Here is a 20,753-nt window from a genome sequence, read left to right on the forward strand (position 1 = left end):
TGAATAAGAGCAACCATCACAAACTCGCCAACATGAAATGCTCCAGCTACTGCGAAGGTTTCTATTTATATCTTTTTTTTAGTCACGAGTTTAGTGAGGTTAGAGATATGAAGGTGACTAGGTACATAAAATAATAACCATGATGATTATGGTGTTATGTGATGATGACAAATAAAAAAAGATGTTATGAGCTATAAAGGTGGCGAATAATTGTTCAATGCTCATCCTTTTGTTGCTTCCTGTCGACATAAATCACAACATATGAAGTAACATCTGATTTTAATTTCTGGGACACTGATTAACGGGCTGTTAATTGGGCCATAGGTATTAGTCTTCTATCTTGGGCCAAATCCTTTCTTTCTCCTGTTGGGCCGTATTAGTCTACCTCTTAATTGGATTGCTTGAACTTTGGGCCTGTTAGGATCTAGAACTTCAACATGGGCTGAAGCCCACTACTCATCTGTTGCATTGATCTAATATAAACGAAATCAGGGAGATTGAATCATTGATTGTCCCATATTCAATATGAGTATGTGAACTATTACTGGCGGTGAATAACAAATTAAGTATTGAAGATGATAATAAATGATATAGGTTCGTGAATCCGAGGCCAACCCTGCATTGTTCAGCTTCGTCGTATGAATATTTTTACTACAAAATATTGTAGAGTGAGTTTCATTTGCTCCCTTTTTAAATGCTTTTGCAATATATATTTTTGAGTCTGAGAGTACATGCGCTGCTTTTATAAATGCTTTACGAAATAGACACAAGTGATCGAAAATACATTCTATGGTTGGATTATCAAACCGAATATGCCCCTTTTTAGCTTGGTAACCTAAGAATTAGGGAACAGACACTGTAATTGACGCGAATCCTAAAGGTATATTTACGGGCACTAACTCCCCCCATACTGGAAAATGGTATGCTTTAGTACTTCGGGTTTATATTATACAGATGGATTTCTGTTTTGGGGATATTCTATATGCATTATGTTAATGTCGGTTACCAGGTGTTCAATCCATATGAATGATTTTTAAACACTTGCGAGTGTATGATTATTGAATAAAGGAAATCTTGTGGTCTATTAAAATTATGGAAATGATTGATTACGATAAACCTATGAACTCACCAACCTTTTGGTTAACACTTTAAAGCATGTTTATTCTCAGGTATTAAAGAAATCTTTCGCTGTGTATTTACTCATATTAGAGATATTACTTGGACTCATTCATGACATATTTCAAAAGACGATGCATTCGAGTCGTTGAGTTCATCAAGATTATTAGTAAGTCAATTATAGTTGGATATATTATGAAATGGTATGCTTGCCGTCAACTGTCGATGTAATGAAAGTTTGTCTTTTAAAAACGAATGCAATATTTGTAAAATGTATCATATAGAGGTCAAGTACCTCGCGATGTAACCAAATGTAATGTATTCGTCTAGATGGATTAGGACAGGTCTCTACAGTTGGTATCAGAGCGATGGTCTTAGCGAACCAGGTCTTGCATTAGTGTGTCTAACTGGTAGTTGTTTAGATGCATTAGTGGGTCTGGACTTCGACCGTTTCTGCATGTCAAAAGTTTTGCTTATCATTTTTGTCAGAAATTACCTGCTTATCATTCTTAGTCTAGATATATTTTATAGCATTGACTGCATGAATAGTGTATAGACAAAAAATCATATCTTAGTACATCTGCTAATTCATATCTTAGTGTATCTGTTACTGTAAGCTTTGCTTGACATATTTCGTAAATTCCTCCGTAAATTTACGACATCTCTTATTTTACATATAGATATTCTATGTAATTAGAATACCATCCAATAGCCGGAAAATCATTTCATATCGAAAAATCCTTCATTCAATTGTACGAAATGGAACTCGTTACTAGTTTAAATCCCTCGGATTCCGATATGGAGTTTCACTCGAGCTCCGAAAGCAGTATAACCGGAATGGATCAACAATTCATTCATCACCAATTCTGGATGAATTGGGAATGGTTCGTAGCCTACTTAATCATTGGAGACAAGAAGAAGGCGATCCCTTCCATCCACCATATTGCCCTCTTGGCGAAGAACCTGAAGCACTTATCGGCAAACCTGTTCGAAACACCATTTTCTCTCTCATTTCTAGAGTATCTCGCCACGACTATATCATAACTCAGATTCTAAACCTTATTCATTCGCTCGTTCCTACCGACAATCATCCCGGAATAATAGAAGAAGTCAACGAACTTCGCGCTCGAGTAATCAATTTAGAAAATATGGTGCGAAACGTACCAGCTTCAGCAATATCAACGGCACCAACAGTACCACCAACAACCCAAGTTTCAACATCACTTGCCTCAACATTTCATTCTGTACCTCGAGTATAATCATCATTCTACATGATGTTCTATATCATTCATCTTCGTTCAACATGGTGATTATGTAATCTCTAATGTTCTAGAGATTATATATATACTAGATCTAACGGTAAATCAAATGAGTTTAATATTATATCTACTCATTAAATCCATGATTACATCTGAAGAAAATATATATGTATATATGTTTTCATAAAGTTTGTAATTAAAAATTCTTATGTACAAACTGTTAATGAGGAAAATATTTTAACGGGTAGGTAATACCCGAGGAATATTTAGATTTCACATTAATAAGTTACACTGTACATTCTTCGAATCTGATTCAACAGTCATTTACTATCCTACTTACATCCACCGATATACGTATTCATTCACCACAGAATAACCATTTTCATTCAACTTCATATTTGGATTTTGACTTATCAGAATCCAACAAGTGGCATAATGAAGAAAATATTGGAAAAAATAAAATTTGTTAGAAACAAACAAATTAACTATGAGAAATTCTGTTAAGAAACCACGCTTACAAAGTCCTAGCTAACTGTTCCTAGCTAACTATTAAATTCCTTATTACATTTATTTATCGCAATTTAAATTCTCGCAATTTTATTTATTGTCATTTAATTTCTATTATTTATTTTACCCACTTTAAATATCGGGACACGTATACAAGGTTTTGACATATCATATCGACGCATCTATATATATTATTTGGAATAACCATAGACACTTTATATGTAGTAATTTTCGAGTTAGCTATATAGGGTTGAGGTTGATTCTCAAATAATATATATACTTTGAGTTGTGATCTAGTCTGAGACATGTACATGGGTCACACGTATTAATTAAATTCGAATATTATATATTAAACTATATATGAATTATTGGACTGTTAACTGTGGACTACCGACTGTGGACTAATAACATTGGACAATTAAAATGAATTAAAATATTGATTATAACATATGAAACTAAATATTTCTTCAAGTTTTCCACTTGATTTCATCTTAAACCTCATTTGTATCTTGACGATTACAATCTGCGTTAAAACCTTTCATGATTCTTGAAAATACCTCAATCGAGAGGACGATCTAACCACACGTTATCTACGGAAGGAAAGATTTATGCATATAGTTATGCACCTAAAAAACTCTCGGAATCTAAGTAAACGTTAAACACGTATATGTGTTAGCTCTTTTGGCGTTGTTATTACTAAAAATAACTTTGCAATCCCTTTCCAAACTAGCCAATTTTGTCACAGCTCCAGCAAATCAACTTCGACTTTCATTCGGATTAGCCTTATTATAACCTTGATATATAAGTTTTCCTTTCATCATCGTTATCGGAGATACATTTATATCCCACCACATTAGCAGGAAACTTACCAGCAACTTCACTGATCTTTGACTTTCTGAAAAGATATTATATTCATTGAAACCTTATCATCTACTCATCTGCATCTGATAACGAGAATTGCAGTACCAATTACCAAGAATCAGCAATTAGTATTTTCAATCTCGCGGCATGTCTACATCAACAGATATATGTATACATATAACATTTATCTCTTAGAATTATGATCTTTTATTCTGAAATTCTGAAAAGCACCCAGTCTACAAGCCAATACTCTGAATTTTGAAAAAGCTGATGAAGCAGTGAAAACTGAAGACTGCCTTAACAGTCAAAAGTTTGATGATAAAGAATAGAGTGATGGAAACACTTAATGGAAAATTTGGACTGGAAAACGGATTGAGCAAACCATGAAGAAGACTTTGAACAAATCACAAGGACTAAACTTGTACATAAAGAATCATGATGATTCTATTTTTGATGAAATCTTTAGCGAATACCTTGCTCCTTACTCTAAACCTTTGCGGACAATATTCTTCATCATCCATCGATACTAGAAATTCTAAGATATCATCGTATCTTTCATTATAAATATCCTCAATATTTCTGAAGATATTTTCATAACTATTCTTATCTGAAATCATTAATCTCTTCGTGCTATCAGTGTTACATCATATAAGAAACTATTAGTTTCTATATTCTGTAAACTTTCGAGTTTAAACTATGAATGTTTTTGAAGTAGTGTTGAAAATTGATGCATGAGTTAGTATATTATATTGACACTTGATCAATGTGATTATATTACAGTAAGTCATGCTAAGTTTCTAATGGGACGCAATGATTCACAGATCATAACGTCATCACGTGCCATGTTACACGACTCTTACATTCTACCAAATCTCTAAACATATCAAGAAAATAATTTCTTGATAGTTATATCTTTTCTCTTGAATTCTGGTAATTCAACCAATCAAGATCGTGCTATTACAATCTCTCTCTTTGAACATCAGTCATGTTCATTCAAAACTCTATACTTACGAATTCTGGACCGTTACTCGCTTTACTAAAGGTCGAGAAGATAATAAAAAGGCAAAGAGCTCCAAAATATAAGAGAAAATATAAAGCCCAATAATAACACGGAGGTTACAAACTTTGCATATTAATACGAATAACAAAATAAAGACACGGTAGAATTAAGAATAGTATCACCCCAAGGTAATAGTAGAAGTAAACAGATTTTTCTAGTGGAAGATTGAAAAGAAGGATGACAAAAATGATATTATGGAAATATCAAGGATTGGAACTGGATTAAACATTTTCACAATCTTTTGGATGTATAACTAAGAAAGAAAGTATAGGAATGGTGAGAATAGTAGAACGGAAGAGTTTAATTTATAAAGGAAAAATCAGACGTAACAATCTTGGCAGATCACCGTATTTAAGTATAGAGATCTTAATTTCCTTATTCACCGAAGAACCAAATCTTATTACGAAGATTTCCTCTAAATTCCTTAAATTCCAGAAATCAACCGTGACTACGTCACCGGACAAGACGAATCTGCATTTATTCATTTCACTCTTTTGTGTAAGTTTCATTCGTTTTCTTTTAATAATCGAATTGTTTTATCCATATTACTCAATAATGATAAAACTCTATTTATCAACTCATATTCATCAAGAAAATATTTTTATTGTTAGCCATGATAACCTCACTCAAATTTCGAGATGAAATTTCTTTAAAGGGTAGGTACTGTGATGACCCGGAAATTTTCGTACAAATTTAAACTTAATCTTTATATAATTCCGACACGATAAGCAAAGTCTGTAATGTTGAGTCACCTAATTTTGAACTACTTTATACATTCATTTAACTTCGACCATTCTCGACGATTCACGAACAATTAATTGTAATTAGATATGTATATATATATATATATATAAATAATAATTCGAAATACAATTTGAAGTATTATATTATTGTTATTATTATATAACTATTATTACCATTATCATTAAAAATTATTATTATAGCTATTATATTTATTATTAAAAAGATAATACAATAATTATTATTATTATTAATATTATTTTTATCAAATTTTTATTATCATTATTATTATTCATTATCATTAATATCTCTATTATTAATATAATAAGTATTAATATTAATACATAAATTAGTATATGGAGTGTCATATAAACAGATAGATAAACGAGTAATCAGTTTTCCATCTCTATCACTTTTATATTTTTTTTGTTCTATATTCGATACTTGTCGACCACCATTGCTATAGAACAAAAGATCATATCAGGGTTAGTACCTAATTGATACTCATTGGTATATTAATGTTTCTCTTTTTGTCACGGACTATCTATCTGTCCATCCACTATCCTATATTACACAACTTCTTCTCTAAATATGCATTAGGACATGTACATAATCAAAACACCCATCTTCTTGTTAAATAACTAATGAATCATCCCAACCCACCTTTCTCCTTCTTCTTCTTCTTCGACAACCTGCCATCACCAACAAGAACAACCGAACATCGATCACCTCTTTCACTATATATATATATATATATATATATATATATATATATATATATATATATATATATATATATACATACATACGTACGTAACAACCTATCACTTTCCTTTATTCCTTCTTTTTCAAAAACCAAGACCAAACCCACTTTTATCTTTGACCATCATTCCCGCCCTATCACCACCGGGAACCTCCACTGCAACCACCGGCTACACCGGCTGCCATAACCATCGAAGATCACCATTACCATGAGCAACCTTCCACCACCATAACCGCTCACCCGCAACCACCAATATGGTTTTGTGTCCAATCAAACACCACGAATAATCATCAAACTCCTACTCTTGTGAACTAATCGAACAATGTTTCCATTTTTGTTTTAATCAATTTCGAGCAACAATACCACAGAACCTGCAATCCAACAAATACACAAACTATAATGATATTCCTTTTTGTTTGAATACCCCAAGCCACAAAACACTGTCACCACTAACATATTTGCTTCTGGGTTTGTTTCTGTTTTCGAATAAGAGCAACCATCACAAACTCGCCAACATGAAATGCTCATGCTGCTGCGACGATTTCTATTTATATCTTTTTTAGTCACGAGGTTAGTGAGGTTAGAGATATGAAGGTGACTAGGTACATAAAATAATAACCATGATGATTGTGGTGTTATGTGATGATGACAAATAAAAAAAAGATGTTATGAGCTGTAAAGGTGGAGAATAATTGTTCAATGCTCTATCCTTTTGTTGCTTCCTGTCGAAATAAATCACAACAAATGAAGTAACATCTGATTTTAATTTCTGGGACACTGATTAACGGGCTGTTAATTAGGCCATAGGTATTAGTCATCTATCTTGGGCCAAATCCTTTCTTTCTCCTGTTGGGCCATATTATTCTACCTCTTAATTGGATTGCTTGAACTTTGGGCCTGTTAGGATCTAGAACTTCAACATGGGCCGAAGCCCACTACTCATCTATTGCATTGATCTAATATAAACGAAATCAGGGAGATTGAATAATTGATTATCCCATATTCAATATGATAATGTGAACTATTAGTGGTGGTGAATAACGAATTAATTATTGAAGATGATAAGAAATGATATAGGTTCGTGAATTCGAGGCCAACCCTGCATTGTTCAGCTTCGTCGTATGAATATTTTTACTACAAAATATTGTAGAGTGAGTTTCATTTGCTCCCTTTTAAAAATGCTTTTGCAATATATATTTTTGAGACTGAGAATACATGCGCTGCTTTTATAAATGCTTTATGAAATAGTCACAAGTGATCGAAACTACATTCTATGGTTGGATTATTAACTCGAATATGCCCCTTTTAGCTTAGTAACCAAAGAATTAGGAAACAGACACCCTAATTGATGCGAATCCTAAAGATAGATCTACGGGCACTAACTCCCCCCATACTAGAAAATGGTATGCTTTAGTACTGTGAGTTTATATTATACAGATAGATTTCTGTTTTGGGGATATACTATATGCATTATGTTAATGTCGGTTACCAGGTGTTCAATCCATATGAATGATTTTTAAACGCTTGTGAGTGTATGATTATTGAATAAAGGAAATCTTGTGGTCTATTAAAATTATGGAAATGATTGATTACGATAAACCTATGAACTCGCCAACCTTTTGGCTGACACTTTAGAGCATGTTTATTCTCAGGTATTAAAGAAATCTTCCGCTGTGCATTTGCTCATATTAGAGATATTACATGGAGTCATTCATGACATATTTCAAAAGACGATGCATTCGAGTCGTCGAGTTCATCAAGATTATTACTAATTTAATTATAGTTGGATATATTATGAAATGGTATGCATGCCGTCAACTGTCAATGTAATGAAAGTTTGTCTTTTAAAAACGAATGCAATATTTGTAAAATGTATCATATAGAGGTCAAGTACCTCGCGATGTAACCAAATGTAATGTATTCGTCCAGATGGATTAGGATGGGTCTCTACAAGAATGTTCCAGATTCTCCGTAAAATTGAAAGAACTTTTTGATCAAGGAAAGGGCAAATGAAGCCGTCGGCTTCATCCTGAAGCCGCCGGCCTTATAAACACGGTTTCTCAACTTTTTGACCAAGTTCAAGAAAATATGAAAACAAAATCAGAAAGATTTGGTGGATCTTCTAAGCCGCCGGCCTTCCCTGAAGTCGCTGGCTTAGTGATGTCGGTTTAAAAAATTGTACTTGCGGATTAAGTTTAACTTACGAAAGGAGTCACCGACTCAAGGCAAGCCGCCGGCTTCCCACTGAAGCCGCCGGCTTGGCCACCGTACCAGAATGTTATAAATACAGGCCTCTGGTCTCAGTTTTCATATGTACTAGTTTTCAGAATTCAATAATTCTGGTTAAATCATTTTTTAGGGTTTTCTCTAAACCCTTAGGTTAGATTTACTCATTATAATCAAGATTCAAGTTTTTAATTCAAGTTATTTTACATCTACCTTCTTTTTAAGGTATGATCCTATCCTTATTTTATTATTTTACTGATTTTATTTACTATATTCATTTCTGTTCGTCTTCAACTATGAACTAAATGTTCATAGTAGTTACTTGGATGAAAACTGAACTTCATCTGGGAATCTAGATGAAGCCCCCTGCCTCACCTCCCAAGCCGCCGGCTTGGTGGGGAGGAAGCCTCCGGTTTCGTGCTTCAGTACGTAAAGTTTCTGGTTCTTTTCCAGATCTGTATGTTCATGTTTCTGTGATGATAATTTAAACTGTTTATGTCTGCCATGATTTAATAACTTGTTTGCCATGCTTAATGATTAAGTATTATGAATCTAGGATTAACTAGTAATTGATTCTATGATCTTATATTCGATTCATATCACTTGTTTAGATATAGTCCATTAAAAATAGTGTTTGGATTGCATGAAAATTAGGTAAACATCATTGGTAGTTATACAACTAGTTGAACTTGAATCACACTTATATAATAGAATTCATTATTGTTAGGCTTAATCGAAGAACCTTTGTTTATGTGTGCTTAATTTTCAATTGCATGAGAACTTGATTAAGATTAACTTTCAGCTAGTAAGTTGAGTTGATCTGATTAAGTTTATTAGCTTATATAATTTGTCAGTCTAATTAAAGGTTGCCTTGGATCCACATCAGGTTTAGGTAGTATTTATCATGTGATTATTTGAATGGTATGAATGAAGACATTAGCTATGAACATCACTTAGTGAATGTATGCTTTAGGTCCTACATTATGAATGATATGCGACATTTAGCTTAACCTTTCAGGGATAATGATTGATCTATGATTGTTATCTTACTATTTGTTAATATAGGTTATGAAATAATTAATATTCTCTCATGATTCACACGTCCTTGTAATCACTTTTCTTTTATAATTGTTTATTTTAAATCTTTATTTCTTGCTTTATATTTTGTTATTTTGTTTACATTAAACCATCTCTTTCTTAAGAGATAAGAATCTATCCCATAAAAGACATAAAAATATATTTTTAATTCTTTAATAAGAATTAAACTATTTAATAAAACAACTCTTATCCGCATCTATGCTCTCTTGGAACGATAACCTAAAATACTACCTCTGGTCGGGTTTTGTTGCTCGTTAGGGTGTTAAAGTGTATTAATAAAGGTTATATAAATTTAAAAGTTTGAAAGAAAAATTAAGCACTGCACACTTTTGCACATCAGAAGCGCACCAAGAAGTATGCAAAGGGTAAGATTTTAAGTTGGGGTTATTTCAAGGAGATCAATTTTTTTGCGATCAAGAGGGAAGGAGGAGTTAACTACATGGCACAACCAAGTCACATTAAGAATCTACCTTACTTCGAGACAGAGAAATGGGATATCTTCAAGTCAACAGCCGCCAGGTTCTCCATGCACCCAACAAAGCTAAATTCAAAAGGTGGTCCTGTGCGTGTTGTAAAGTTTGGCCCAGCAAAGTATATGAAACAATCTCTTTTGATGCCTTTACCCCAGGATATTTGCAAGAACTTTAGGTGGTGGTTTTATGATGAGTTATAGGAAGAGGCAGTGATTCTTACTGCAGTTGAGAAGGAAGATGGAAGCATAAAGTTTGACAATGTTAGGATCTTGGATCCTATGTGGCTAAGGAACTTATCAAGATTTGATGTGAATGTACTTCACAGCTCACATAACCTTCAGAGAAGATAAATGGTAGGAAGCAATGAGATATCAGCGGGTGATCGATGTCTACCACGCATACCTTACCTAAAAAAAGTGATGTTCAAAGATTTATATGATACTGTGTTGCTTGTTTGTAGTTTGTTTGTTTGTTTATGTGTGAGAGAGAGAATTTGGGACTGTAATTTTGTTTGAACTGATGTTACTTTTGAACTATTTTATTTCATAGATGTTTACTTATTGTAATAGATGTTTTAGGTCCTAGGGGGAGTTGTTAGTGCATTTTGCATGAGTCCCTAGACATCTACCGCACGTTTATGTTTAGTACTTCAGTTATTGGGTTACCATCATTGCTCGTTATTATCCTATCTATGTTTACATGCATTTACAGGCATTGCATGAACAAGATATGGAAGTTTGACTATATTAAACTTAGTTAGACGTACGAGTGAAGCCTCACTCGTACGGATGACAAGCTCATACGCAAGGTTGTGCTGAGCGGAGTCCAAAACCTAATCTGATGACACTTACACGAGTGAGTGATCAACCGAACGACTGAGTCTATTCACTCGTACGAGTGAGACATGACTCGTGCTGTTGAGTTAACAGCCAAGGTATATATGTTATGTTCTTCATTTTAGGTTAAGCCTCTCATTTTGTTATCACTCAGATCTGGTAACCCTGTCTGATTCTCTCTCTGTGCTTCAAGTCCAAATCCTTGCAAAAGGTGAATAATAGCTCAAGTTGTTGATCTAATCACACAAATCTTGTTGTGGTTTGACTAAATCAATCCCAAAAAGCATTTCCATATTCACTAGAGGGTTTGATTCACTATTCTACCTTTGTGTTTGTCAAATCTATTGGATTCGAAGATGCAAGTCATGTTTCATCACCGGGGAACTGGCATTAGACAATACTGCTTCTATCAAACCCATTTGCAAGCATTTAGTGGTGTCTAAGAAAGACAATTATACACAGACTAGGTTGTTGGATTTTCCAAACAGTCTCCAATTATATTGGAACCAAAAGGATCCTGCCTCTCTGTAGTCGGCCTGGCCACTTGGTGTGTTGAGTAGTTCGTACGAAGCTCTGTTATTGATATACCAGGGAATCAGTGGCAAGAACCAAAAACATAATTAAACCTAGGATAATTACCTTAGATTACCTTAGATTATTGTAGATTACTTTAGTTTACCTTAGATTAAGATTGCTTTAGTGTTCTTTAGACTAAATTAGGAACTTAGCTTATCTACTTAAAATTTGAAACAAAAAGGGCATACTCAATGTATGACCCAAACCCGATCTAGACCAGGGCCGTTGTTTTTCGTACCTTATCCAGACAAAATAATCTCTAAAGTACGCAAAGAAGAGAGAATCAGAAATTGAATGCCGTTACGCATTACTCTAGCAGAAAACACCAAACCCTAGATTGAAGGTCGAGGAGGACCAATCAGATTCACGAAGATTCAAGGACATTCGTGTGACAACGCGGAAATTTCTGACCAAATTTAAACTTTAATATATTTCCGACACGATAAGCAAAGTTTGTTAAGATAAATCTCAAGAATTTTAAGCTGTGTTCATACATTCATTTAAACCTCAACCAAATTCCGACGATTCACGAACCATTATATAAATGAATATGATTATATATATATATATATATATATATATATATATATATATATATATATATATATATATATATATATATATATATATATATATATATATATATATATATATATATATTATAACTTAAGAATATTAACAAAGTATTAAACGTATGATATTTTACATAAACATATTTGTTTCAATATGATTATCAATGGAATTAGAAGATAATATCAAATTATTGATTTATCAGATACATTGTATGATTACGAGTCTCTGTAAGAGGTCCACTTTGATTTAGGAAACCTTTCTTTTTAACGGTATTCGGAATAATTGGTAAAGTGAATTACAAATAAAAATAAAAGTGTTAATTAACGGGAACTAGACAAGAGTTAGTGAAGATTTCTATTTGAATCTCAATTCAGGCTTATAATATTTTCCTCGTGACTTCGTTAAGATAACTATTTTAGTATTCATTTTACTTAAAGTGAAAGTAAGAACTTAAAGTGTGAATAACTTAGATGATGGATACCGACGAGTAATTAAATCGATAATTTTACCTTAAAATGGCGTTATACGTTCTTTTAACCTTTGGACTTTATCTCACGTTTCATCAATAAACGGTAATTTAAAGACTTGAAAACTTGTTATAAGTTTTATACGATCTATTTTTCTAAAACATTTTATGATATAACGATTTTCATTATTTCAAACTTTTAACAAAATGATTCTTAAATTTAGTTAACTTTGGAAAACAAAAGTATCATAATTATTTAATTTAGTTTCAAATGTATAAAACATTTTCAGTTTAAAAAGAACTTTATTACTAAAACATTTTATAAGATACTCGTTATTGAATTTTTAAAAAATTAATTAAAAGCTTTGTATTATAAATTACATATATATATATATATATATATATATATATATATATATATATATATATATTTATATAAATATATATATAAATATATATATATTATTTCAAAAACGTAAACATGGTACGACATAATAGTTTCTATTACTTAAACGATTTTAAAATGAACTTTGAAATATATTTCGTTTTGAAAAACTGTATGGTTAAATAAATATTTCAAATTTATATTTTGAAATGAATATATATATATATTTTTTAATATAATAAAATTTAATATTAAGTAGTTATAAAACGTTTTGAGTTAAAATAATATTATTATATATATTATGAGACATTGATTTATAGAAGCAAATGACCATAACACTCAAATGAATAAGTTATATTTTGAGTGGGATAGTTTTTCATTAATTTGAGTCTTGTCATATATAAAGGTACATTACATGAAATATAAAGTACCAGTTTTCTAAACGTACGAAATAGCGTTCGAGAAACCGGAACCGGGACGTAAGTCGAGTGACAACGTACGAGCCATCGGAACGAAAGTTATAAATTAACTTTACATGTTAATATAATATAGTATTTAATTAATTATAAAGATTTAATATATATATTTATAAAATTAATTAAGTCAAGTGTCGGCAACCCAAAATTAATCGAATGTGACCAGGTGAAGAGGCTTATGTGATCGCATGGCTTCACCCCTTTCTTCCCATGCGATCTCATGGCAGGGATAGGTGGCTCCAACTCTTTATAAATCGACCGAAATCTGTTTTGTTGATTCATTCTTTCACCTATCGATCTCAATCTCTCTGACCTATACATATATTTATTATTTATATTATTATTGAGAGTAGTATTATTATTAATCTTATTATTATGTATTATACATAAAATATTACGATGAGGGTATGTTCGAGCTATTTCAAAACATGTTTTGCGAGCGGGATAGGGATAAGGAAATTATGGGTTATAGCTATGGAGGTGATGGGTAATGTTCGAGGGTATGCCCAAGAGATCAAACTAGTGTTTATCATCTCCGTTGTGTCTACGTACTTTTCCTGCAATATTGAATCTCAATATTAATATGTGAGCACTCATAACTTAACTTTTATATATTAATAGTGTATCACTGACTAGTGCTCGAGTATATAGGATTATGCATGCTTGTACGTTTAATATTTTCATTAGATAGTTTATGATGAATTTTGAACTAGATACATATACTACTGAAATAAGGTATAAGATATGCATGTCATTGGAAAGCTGCGAAAAATTAAGAATTTTTCATTTAGATATCGAATGATTTCGATGAACGGATTAGAAGTTATAGTCAATTAGATTATCTATGATTTTATGTATTATTGTTAATATGATTATTATTATTACTATCATTATTATAATCTAATTATTATTATTATTATTATTATTATTATTATTATTATTATTATTATTATTATTATTATTATTATTATTATTATTATTATTATTATTATTATTATTATTATTATTATCTATATCTATATATAACTAAATTTTGACTCCGATCTCCATTAAATAGATTATTAACTCCATTTATTTAACTTATTTTTTTACCCATCTTCACCACTTAACCCCATGGTAATTCAATGTTATTAAAAAAAAAAAATTACCGATGTATATATGAATCAAACGCGTAATAATTATAATATTAATTTGAATCATATTAATTTTTAAAAATTATATATTACACGTATTTGTACTTCGGTTTGATTTTTAAAAGTTAAAAGCAACTCTGATATACTTCCATCTCCTCTATCACTGTATAACCGACAGGTTCTTCTTCTTCAATGAGGTGCGCCAATTCCGGATAATGGCCTCACAACCTACATGCAATCGACCGTCGCTTCTCCTCTTCTATGGATCCAATAGCAGGTTAAATTCCGTTCAATTCCGGTGATAGTCTGTTCACCTTCTTCATAGATCTGACCAGCCATTATTAATGCCCGCAATTAATTCGATGTTCTATGTACAATTAAATTTTGATTCGTAACTCCCTTAAATTAAGTTGGGTATTTGTTATGAAAGCCCTTTCAAATCTCTTTTCAATTAAGTTTTTCAGATTTTATGCTGTTCACTGTCTTTCATCTCCACCTATAAATTGTTATCATTTACAGTATTATTATCTCTTATCAAGCACAATCGATATTGCATTATTATATATTATTAAGAACAACCCATCTTCAAATGGCACAACCTATTGAAAACTCCATTGCACAGGCCGGTCAGCACACTTATGTTTACCTCCATGAATTGCAGATAGGTCAGGATGCGGTCATGAAGGTCATGATATGCAGGACATGGGATACGCACACAGTCTACAGAAAATACCTCAGCACAGACTTTATAGCTTCTGATGAGAAGGTGCAAATTCCCATTTAGATTGTTGATTATTTTGATAATAATTATTATATATATCCATAGGTATATACAATGTGATGCTCTGTCCGGTATCTGTATATCCCTATCTATTTGTATCGGTTAATTTTCGAAAGCACCATATATTACTTATACAGGCTGGTGTTGTCGATTAGTAATGTCTCATTTTTTTGGCCACTATATAATACATAGATAGACAGATAGATAATAAATTAGGAAAGTGTTTGTTTACATAAATATGTATATATATATGTATATATATATATATATATATGTATATATACATATATATATATATATATAAGAATATGTATATATATTTGGGTGGTTATCTTTGTTTATAAATACATATATCTGTACACATATATCTGCAGGTGCCTATCTATTTGTATTGGGTAATTTTCAAAACCACCATCTACCACATTTATACAAGATAGTGCTGTCCATTAGTAATGTTTAATTTTTTTCCCCACTATATAATTCATAGATAGATGATAAATTAAGAGAATGTTTGTATACATAAATATGTATATATATATATATATATATATATATATATATATATATATATATATATATATATATATATATATATATATATATATATATATATATATATATATATATATTATTTGGGTGGTTGTTTATATTTATAAATCCATATATTTGTACACATATACAATAGAAGTAGATGTGTATTTTAATATATGTATATATATATATATATATATATATATATATATATATATATATATATGTGTGTGTGTGTGTGTGTGTGTGTATGTGTGTGTGTGGTTGTCTTTGTCTATAAATACACATATCTGTATACATATATATCAGCAGTAGATGTTTATTTTAGGCTACAAGTGGCTGCCATTACATGTCTGCCATTTATTCCTGTTTCTAATAGTTTGTAATGGTTGCCTATAAAAGAATATGTATTATACTAAGGCAACTGCTAGGGTAGACATGTGTTTAATGTGTCCTTATTTTCAAACAAGTGTAGCTCTATATTCTCATTTAATATGTACAATACTGACATGTCTCACATATTGTTCAGGGGAATGTCATTCAGTTGACTGCCAAAAACACTGTGGCCCATTATTTTATTCCAAGGCTCAAAGAAGGCTCAGTGTATTTGTTAAAGAATTTTGAAGTGATTCCGAATAGGGACACTTACCGTATACTAGAGGACAACAACTTCCTAATTCAGTTACAGGGATCCACCTTTCTCAGGAGACAACCAAACGAAGGTGCTGTCGGGTTTATCCGCCACCCTTTCAACTGTATTGCATTTGAGTCTTTGGAAGCAACCAAAGGAAAATACTTGATTGGTATGAGTTTTTAAAAATTCATGTTACACTTCTGGTTACAGTAAACTGCACATTGAGTTGACCCTAACTGATCAATATGTCATAGATGCTGTTGGGTGTGTTCTGAATATGGGGTCACCCCAGACCCCTAAAAAAGGCACAAACACTGTAGAATTCAAGCTTGCAAACGAACGGTACTGAACACATGTGCCTCGCTATTTGATTACTAAAAAAACTACCTGGCTATTATTCCCTAATTTGATGTTACCTCTTATTTAGGTTTTCAGGGGTCAGCGAGTAAGGGTCAAATTATGAGGAAACCTAGGGACTTCTTTTCTGCAGAAGAAACCACCAACACCCACTCAGTATTGCATCATTTTGAGCTCTGTTCTGTCAAAGAAAACTACTATCGTATGCTTCACTACTAGCATCATTCCTCGCTATACTATTACACTGGAAACACTCATCCATTAACGAGTTATCTCTGAAGGTAAAAAGGCACTCTCAAGCACATCATCCACTATGATTCTAGATGACGCCGAAATACCCACCCTCAACAATTTTATCAACAAAATAAGGTTTATCTCGGTACATTACACTGTTTGTGTTATTAGCATTAAACTTTTAACCATTACGTGTATCTTAGATATTTGTGTGTGTATGTGTCTTCCTAAATACAATGCGGTTTGTATCAATTTAGGCAGGAATAAGAGTGCCTCTGCACCAGTAGTTTTCCGACTGCTTTACATCAGCAATAACATTCACATTTGTAATCAAATTATCAACCCTGAAGCATTTAGGTTTACAATAAAAGAATGTGTTGTCACTTATCTATTTACATTGTTTGATACTGATATTGTAGCCACCTTATATAAGCATCTTTCACCTGGCGTTGTACACATGAAAGAGGTCATTTTCTGCAGTCGTACAACAACACTGGTTCAGGTCAGAAGTCACAATATTTAAATGATCGTCCCCAATTTTTAACATTACACGAGTTTCTTTAATTGTGTTTCACGTTTGCTTCCCAATATTTAGGTTGTTAAGGTGGAAGAAAAGATGGGCCTGATTGTAAGCTCCTCACCACCAAGACATTCCTTCAGCGAACAATATTTAACACCATAAACATAGCCATACTGAATTTTTTTATTATGTGTTGAAGCTGTTTGTAATTGTCAGCAATTTTTGGGTAATGTGATAACAATTGATGCAGAATACACATCCTTTATTATTGGAAAAGCATGCTTTTATATGTATTGTCCTATTTAACCTCCTTCAAGTCATTGATCGCAACTTACAATCTCCTTATGTCCGAAGCACAAAATGTATTACACTCAAACGAGAACCCCAACCGACCTACAAAAAAAGCCAACGTTCTAGTGCAACGCACGGGCATTAGCCACTAGTTATTATTATTATTATTATTATCATTATCATTATTAATAAAAGGTATTATCATTAAAAATTGTTATTTTTATTATTATTACTATCGTTATTATCGTTAAGGTTATAATTAGTATTATTATTATTATTATCATTAAAATAGTTATTAGTACTATCATTAATATTATCATAATATTTATTATTATTAGTATTATTATAATTAAAACTAATATTAGTAACATCTAATTATTATGATTACTATTATTATCATTATTACGAACGCGATGTAAAAGACGACTAAAAGCTATTAACAAATTGATTAGGAAATAATGAGTATAAGTATCATGATGAAATTAAAATATTGAAAAGTATTGATTTAGATAAAAATATCGATTTTATTATTTTTATCATTTTTATTATTATTAAAAGTATTATTAATATTAAATTATCATTTTACAAAAATTATCAATTTTAATAGAAATATCATTGTTATTATAAGATATCATTATTATTATCATTTTAGTTCTATTATTAATAAAAATTATCTCTTTATCATGATTAGTATCATTTTTAATAAATATAAATATTTTTATTTTTATTAATAGAATAATAATAATTATTATTACAAAATAATACAACTTTTATTTGTTATTGTTATTATCAATATTATTTTATCAAATAAATATGTGATACAAAAATATTTTACTACACGTAATATAATTACACTAATATTACCTATCATTACATTTTTATGATATTAAAATGAACTTTATAAATTTTATTACTGAAAATATATAAAAGTATATTTTTATCATATATAAATTTTAAATATAATTTTTTATTAACAAATGACTTTTATTATTTACTCTAATAAAATCTGTTAAAATTATTTAAAAATATAAAATGACTATATTTAAACTATATAATAATCATGGGAATCATTTTAAGTCAAATTGACTTTTGTTGACTTCGGCATATTAGTCCCGAGCATTAAGATTGTGATACACTACGACTTAACCTAAATTATTAGACAGTTATTGACCAACATATATATATATATATATATATATATATATATATATATATATATATATATATATATATATATATATATATATATATATATATATATATATATAGGTTCGTGAATCCGAGGCCAACCTTGCACTTGTTCAATGACGTCATATGTATTTTTACTACGAAATACAGTATTGTGAGTTTCATTTACTCCCTTTTTAAATACTTTTGCAATATATATTTTTGGGACTGAGAATACATGCACTTTTATAAATGTTTGACGAAATAGACACAAGTAATTGAAACTACATTCTATGGTTGAATTGTTATATCGGATATCGCCCTTGTTGAACTTGGTAGCCTAAGAATTGGTGTTTATTAGAATTTTCACCAATTGACGCGAATCCTAAATATAGATCTATGGGCCTTGACAAGCCCCAGTCAGAGAATTTGAACTGCTTTAGTTCTTCGATGTTTATATGTTTGGGGACATTCTAGATGCATTTTGTTAATGTCGGTTACCAGGTGTTCAATCCATATGAATGAATTTTAAACACTTGCGAGTGTATGATTATTGAATAAATGAAATCTTGGGGTCTATTAAAATTATGGAAATGATTATTACGATAAACTAATGAACTCACCAACCTTTTGGTTCACACTTGAAAGCATGTTTATTCTCAGGTATTAAAGAAATCTTCCGCTGTGCATTTGCTCATTTTAGAGATATTACTTGGAGTCATTCATGGCATATTTCAAAAGACATTGCATTCAAGTAGTTGAGTTCAATATGGATTATTATAAGTAAATGACAGATTAGGTCATTTATAGTTTAAATATTATGAAATGGTATGCATATCTGTCAACTTTCGATGTAATGAAAGGTTGTCTTTTGAAAACGAATGCAATGTTTGTAAAATGTATCATATAGAGGTCAAAACCTTGCAATGTAACCATATGTTATTGCATTCGTCCTTATGGATTAGGACGGATCGCTTCATGTGGTATCAGAGTGTTGGTATTAGCGAACCAGGTCTACATTAGTGTGTCTAACTGATAGTCGTTAGGATGCATTATTGAGTCTGGACTTCGACCTTAGTTGCATGTCAAAAATTTTTGCTTATCATTTCTTGTCGGAAATTAAATGCTTATCATTCCTAGTCTAGACACATCTTACTGCATTGATTGCATGAATAGTGTATCGACCAAATTCATATCTTAGTGTATCTGTTACTGTAAACTATGCCTGATATATTCCGTAAATTCCTCCGTAATCTACGAAATCTTTTGCTTATATATATATATATATATATATATATATATATATATATATATATATATATATATATATATATATATATATATATATATATATAGATATTCTATGTAATTAGAATATCATTCAATAGCCAGAAATCATTTCATATTGAAAAATCCTTTGTTCAATCGTAAGAAATGGATTACGCCATGAGTTCAAGTCCCCCGGATTCCGATATGGAATTTCACTCGAGCTCCGAAAGCAGTGTGACCGGAATGGATCAACCAATCAGTCATCATCTATTCTGGATGAATTGGGGATGGGTTCGTAGCCTCTTCAATCATTGGAGACAAGAAGAAGGTGATCCTTTTCATCCACCACATTGTCCTCTTGGCGAAGAACCTGAAGCACTTACCTGTGAACCTGTCCGAAACACTATTTTCTCTCTCATT

Source organism: Rutidosis leptorrhynchoides, chromosome 9, assembly GCF_046630445.1.
Source record: "Rutidosis leptorrhynchoides isolate AG116_Rl617_1_P2 chromosome 9, CSIRO_AGI_Rlap_v1, whole genome shotgun sequence".
Taxonomy (NCBI): Eukaryota; Viridiplantae; Streptophyta; class Magnoliopsida; order Asterales; family Asteraceae; genus Rutidosis; species Rutidosis leptorrhynchoides.